Raw genomic sequence first — 6000 nt, 5'->3', positions numbered from 1 at the left:
CTTTCAGCCAGCCCATGGACCAGCAGGCCATTCATTTAAAGAAGCTCTACACAAAGGCACTGTTTCCAAAGTGTTTTGTGGTGACCTCTGCAACTAATTTAACCCTGGGGGAGTTCTGGAGGAAACACGATACTATCCTCACTTACCTGAGGATCATAGACAAATGTGGCAGGAGGCGGGGAGGGTCTTCCAGGACTGTGCAATCAGCCTGGAAGAAATTGTGGCCCCGGTCTGTTGCTGAGAGAGACTTGGAGGGCTTTGAGGATGAGCCTGTGTCTGTTGTGGAGGACGCTGTGTCCCTAGGCAAGTCCATGGGCTTGGGCATGGATGGTGATGATGTGGAGGAGTTGGCGGAGGCCCACAGCACTGCGCTGACCACAGAGGAATTCCCAGACCTTCAGAGGGAGCAGCAACTGGAGGCAGCTGAGGAGCTTTCTTCAGAGGAGGAGGGAAGGGAAGCAATTCCTCCTTCACTAATTAGGAAATGCTTGGGAAATGGGGAGAAATGCACAGTTTTTTTGAGAAATATTACCCTGACAAACAAGTAGAACACCGTGCAATAAATGTGTTTGATGACAACGCAGTGTTTCACTCCAGGCAAGTGTTAAAATGTAGGGAAAAACGTACATCATCAGATAGGTTTTCAGTTTGACAGAGGCCCAGTGAACCTGAAGCAAGTTCTAGTGGAGCAAAGAGACAAAAGAGAGAAAGAACCCAGAAGAACAGCTACCTGAAGTTTCTATGGAAGGGTAGGCCCTTCCGAACAATAACTCCCCTCCATCCCTCCTTTCTGCTCAGTCATCAATAGCTCTAGTCATGACCAGTTCTAGTGTGCATGTAAATTTCCATTTTTTTACCGCATATTTCATTCCTCTTTTGTTAAATTTTCATTACATTTCATGTACTTTTTGTTTTAAAAGTGTTTATTTGTAGATTAAACAGTACTGTATCCATGTACTGTATCTAAGAACAGTTAAAGCAGAATCATTTGGGGGTTTGAAAGGAATTAATTCAATTTACATTATTTCTAATAGGAAAAAATGATTCAGTTTTCGAACAAATCGCTTCTCGAACAGCATTCTGAAATGAATTAAGTTTGAGGACCGAGGTTCCACTGCAAGCGTTTCACACTGAGCCTGCCAATCTTTCTTTGCAAACCGCCGTGACCCGCCCTGGGACGACTGAAGCAGGCGCTCTTCGTGCCACCCTTCCTCCTGTCTCTTCCCCGCACTGTCCTTCAGCTAGGGAGCTGTACAAAGGACAAGTGCATGGGGGAAACTGGAGTAAAGCTCTTGAATACACTTAATTTGAAATCAAATCAAAAAATTTTTATTGTGCATTCACTAAATTCCAGGCTCCTTGCTAGCTATTAAGGATGGTGGCAGGGGGACACAAACAGGTTTGCTGACCTTACAGAGTTTGAAGTCTACCTGGATTCCTAAGGTCAGGGGGAAAAAAAGGTAGGTAATTACCAGGGTGGCGGGTGCTTGGAAAAGGGAAGTTTAGAGTGCAGCATGAACACACAGTAGGGGATTTAACCTGGGGGACAGGGGAGATCTGAAGGACGAGTAAGAGTAGGCTAGAAGAAATGTAGGTGGGGAACAAAGAGGGAGGAGAGCAGTCTGGGATTAGCTTGTGTAAAGACTTGAGTTATGAGAGCTAAAGAAATGTAAGGAAATGAAGGGAATGCCTGGAATTTAGGTAACAAGAAGGGACGTGGAGAGAGATGAGACTAGACAGATAGGCGGGGAAATAGATCTCAGCAGACACTGTGAACTACGTGAAGGATATTAGTGTTGGTCTTAGCTTAGGGAAGAACCACAGAAGAATTGCAATGAGAAAAATGGCATGACCAGATTTGCATTTTAAAAGGATCATTCTAACTTCAAGCTGGAGAAGGAAGGACTTAGAAGGAACCTAGAAGGCACGCAAAGAGATTGCTAGGAAACAAGAAGTGTGGAGGCAATGATAATTCGGAATGCATTCATGGCTATGGGAATGGATAGGAGAAGACAGATTGAAGAGGCTGTTAGAAGAATGCATAGATGAGACCTGGCGATTACAATAACTCTCACGTAATGTCATTGATAGATTCTTGGAAACTGTGACTCTAAGAAATAACTGTAAGCTGACTCTGAACAACACAGGTTTGAACTGCATGGGTCCATGAATAAGATGTTTTTTCAATAAATACAATCAATGTATTTTCTCTTCCTTATGATTTTCTTAATATTTTCTTTTCTCTAGCTTACTTTTGTAAGAATGCAGTATATAATACAAATAACACACACAATATATATTCATTGACAATTTGTGCTATTGGTAAGGTTTCCAGTCGAAAGTAGGCTATTAGTACAGTCGGCCATCCACATCCACAGATTCCCAACCTCAGACTGAAATCACTATTTTTTCAATCAACAGTTGTTTGAATCTGCAGATGTTAAACCCATGAATACACAGGGACGACTGCAGGTAAGTTTTGGCGGAGTCAGAGTTATATGTGAATTTTTGATTGCATGGCAGGTTGGTGCCCTTAGCCCCCAAATTGTTTAGGAGTCGACTGTATATAGTGAAACTAATTTTACCATAGGCTAACTGATAGAGACAAAAGTCAAGTTTCTACAGCTTATTTCTGGTCACAAAAACATCACCAAACTCCTAAATAAAGAACCAAAACACTTTTCTAAGAAAGAAGAATAAGGCATTCCTTTTTCCCACCTTGTGAAGTCTGCGGGGCCTGCTGGGAACAGGACTTCCACAACGACAGATAGGACTGGAAGGCTGTGGTCCAAGGCCATTTTTGCTGGCTATAAGCAGGCTCTGTGGGACCAGAGAGAGCATGCAGCTCTTTTTAAAATTGAAGGTGTTTATGCTCGAGGTGAAACTGAATTCTGTCTAGGCAAGATACGTGCTTATGTGTACATAGCAAAAAACAACACAGTGACTCCTGGTGGCAAATGGGACAAAACCAGAGTACCGTATTCTGCCATGTATAATACACAATTTTTTGCCCAAATTTTTGAGGGAAAAATAAGGATGCACATTATACATGGGTACTAATAAATTCCATATCTATATAAATGTTTTTAATTCTTTTATTTATGCTTATGCATAAAACGTGTAACTCTAGAGCCCTGGCTGTTGTGGCTCAGTGGATTGAGCACTGGCCTGTGAACCAAAGGGTCACTGGTTGGATTCCCTGTCTAGAGCACATGCCTGGGTTGAGGGCCAGGTACCCAGTAGGGGACGTATGAGAGGCAACCACACATTGATGTTTCTCTCCCTCACTTTCTCCCTCCCTTCCCTTCTCTGGAAATAAATAAATAAAATCTTTTTTAAAAAAGTGTAACCCTAGAAAGCAATAATAATATCTGTATGTAAAAAAATATCCTGGAATATGATCATCGGTTTTATTTCTAACTATAAATAAATAAATAATTGGATTAAAAATTAAAACAAAAGATTTTTTCCCTGAAATCTGAGCCAAATGCATGATTGTGCATTATACACAGAAAAATATGGTGATGTGGGGAAAGGTAACTCCTGTTTATGGAAGCGTGGCAGGGTTCGTGCTGAATTCCGGGACAACCTTCCTGCAAAGGCCATTGGACACAGAGCCCGTGTAGTGCTGTACCCCTCAAGGACTTAAGCTTATTGAAGAGTAAATAAATAGAATGAATTTGTTCTCTTTTTTAAAAAAGAAGAAAAATGGATAAAACAAGTAGGAGAACTCTTTTCCAGCCTGCTTCTTCCAGTTCAGAGCCAAGGGGGGCCAGAGCCTGTCGGCAGCTTGGGACAGGATGGTGTTCCACCACAGGTGCACTCACATATCCCCACACACTTACGCAGACTGGGACAATTTAGTCACATCAATTCACCCACTCGTGCACATCTCTGGGATTGTGGGAGGAAACCGGAGTCCTCGGAGGAAGCCCCATACAGACGTGGGAAGACAGGGCAGACTCCATGCAGCCAGTAGCCCCATCCATCTAGGAAGCTTTTTTTTTTCTTCTTTTCAATGTTATAATGTAAGGATGTTGAATAAAATGATGCTATTCAAGGACCTGCTGTAATTATACAACAGGGGAGCAAGTGTCAAGCTGACTCCCATGAATTCAGCAGCCAGTTGTCTTATGTTGCTGTTTACGGGAAGAGGGAACTACCAGTGAATGTTTGAGGTGAAAGAGGAGCTCACACTTAATTTCTTGTACCCAATTTCTAGTGGGAAAATTTTTAATTGAATTTATTGGGGAGACATTGGTTAATAAAATTATATAGATTTAAGGTGTACAATTTTATAATACATCATCTGTATACTGTATTGTGTATGGACTGGTTATTAGAAGGAGGACAGAAAAAGTAAGGGGATTTGAGGTTTACATTAAAAGGGAAGAAGAGATATATTAACAAATTCAGGAAGAATTCAAACTACAATGTGAATTGTCAACAAGAAAAACAGTACCTAACCTGAGAGCGATTTAAACGTGTCCCACCTACCTGCAGTCTTCTTGGAACCATATCGTCCTCGCTTCTAGGCAACACGGCTCCAAGGATTAAGGAAGTCTTTCCTTCTCTCACAATTGCTCCCTAAGGAGTTAAGTTCTGATGGCCATGAGGTCTAGAAATATACATAGCTGTTCTGGCTAAGCTCTAGGAGAGTTTACCATTACAGTTAAGACAGAAAAGAATTTATCCTGAAAGGGATCTTAGAAGTAATCTAACAAAAAAATATATTACCTATGAAGAACCAAATTGTTAACAGGCTAAATAAAAGGCCACCAAGCACAACCATTGTATTCTGAGGTGATATTTATAAGCCTGGGGAACAAGAAAAAAAGAGAGAGCTCATTTGAATTTGAGATGTCTGTAAGACAGTCACATCAAAATTTGTGTGTTTTAATATTAAAAGTAACACAATTTGTAAAAGACTATTTGGAAAATAAAGAACAAGGAAAAGAAAGCAAACATCACCTTGAACCCAACTCAGAGACAGCTACAGTCAATATATGGGTACATAGTCTTTTTTCTAAACCTATACACACACACACAATTTTAGCTATTAACATATTGTATTTATTTATTTATTTTTAGAGAGAGGGGAAGGGAGGGAGAAAGAGAGGGAAACATCAATGTGTGGTTGCCTCTCACACATCCCCTACTGGGTACCTGGCCCACAACCCAGGCATGTGCCCTGACTGAGAATTGAACTAGTGACCCTTTAGTTTGTAGGCCAGCACTCAATCCATTGAGTCATACCAGCCAGGGCTATTAACATATTGTTTTATAATCTGTTTTTCCCTCAAACAATGAATCACGAACGTTATTATAGATCATCATTCATCTACAATATTATTTTCAATAGCTTTATAGGACTTCATTATATACATTCGCTAAAATTGATTTAACCAATCTATTGTTATCAAAAACATTATGAGATGACCTTTAGGGCAGTGAAACTACTCTGCATAATACTGTAATGGTAGATACATGTCATTATACGTTTTTCTAAATCCATCGACTACCCAACAGCACAAGCGAAACCTAATGTACACAATGAGCTTTAGGTGACAATGACGTGTCAGCGCAGGTCTGTAGGCTCTTCAGTTGTAGCGAACATACCACTCTGGTGCTAGGTGTTGGTAGTGGGGGGGATGTGCGTATGTGGGGGCAGAAGGAATCTGGGACATCTCTGCACACTCCACTCAATTTCACTGTGAACCTAAAACTGCTCCTAAAAAGTCTAACATGTTATGATGAGCATCCTATTACAGCTACTTGCGCATTTCTATTCCCTTAAGGTAAATTCCAGTAAGTGGAACTGTCTTGACATAGGGTACGCTCATTTACCTTCTTGCGTGTGTCACCCAATGTCTCTCCAGAAAGTTTTTGATGATTTACATCTCAACTAAGAGAGTTGATTTTTGATCCCTGACTCAGAATTGCCCATATTGTATTTCACTCCATGCCTCCATTTACCCCATTCCCAACATGGTGCTGTAA

Source organism: Desmodus rotundus, chromosome 3, assembly GCF_022682495.2.
Source record: "Desmodus rotundus isolate HL8 chromosome 3, HLdesRot8A.1, whole genome shotgun sequence".
NCBI classification, from domain to species: domain Eukaryota; kingdom Metazoa; phylum Chordata; class Mammalia; order Chiroptera; family Phyllostomidae; genus Desmodus; species Desmodus rotundus.
The sequence above is the reverse complement of the archived record's forward strand: the minus strand, read 5'-3'. Positions refer to the sequence as shown.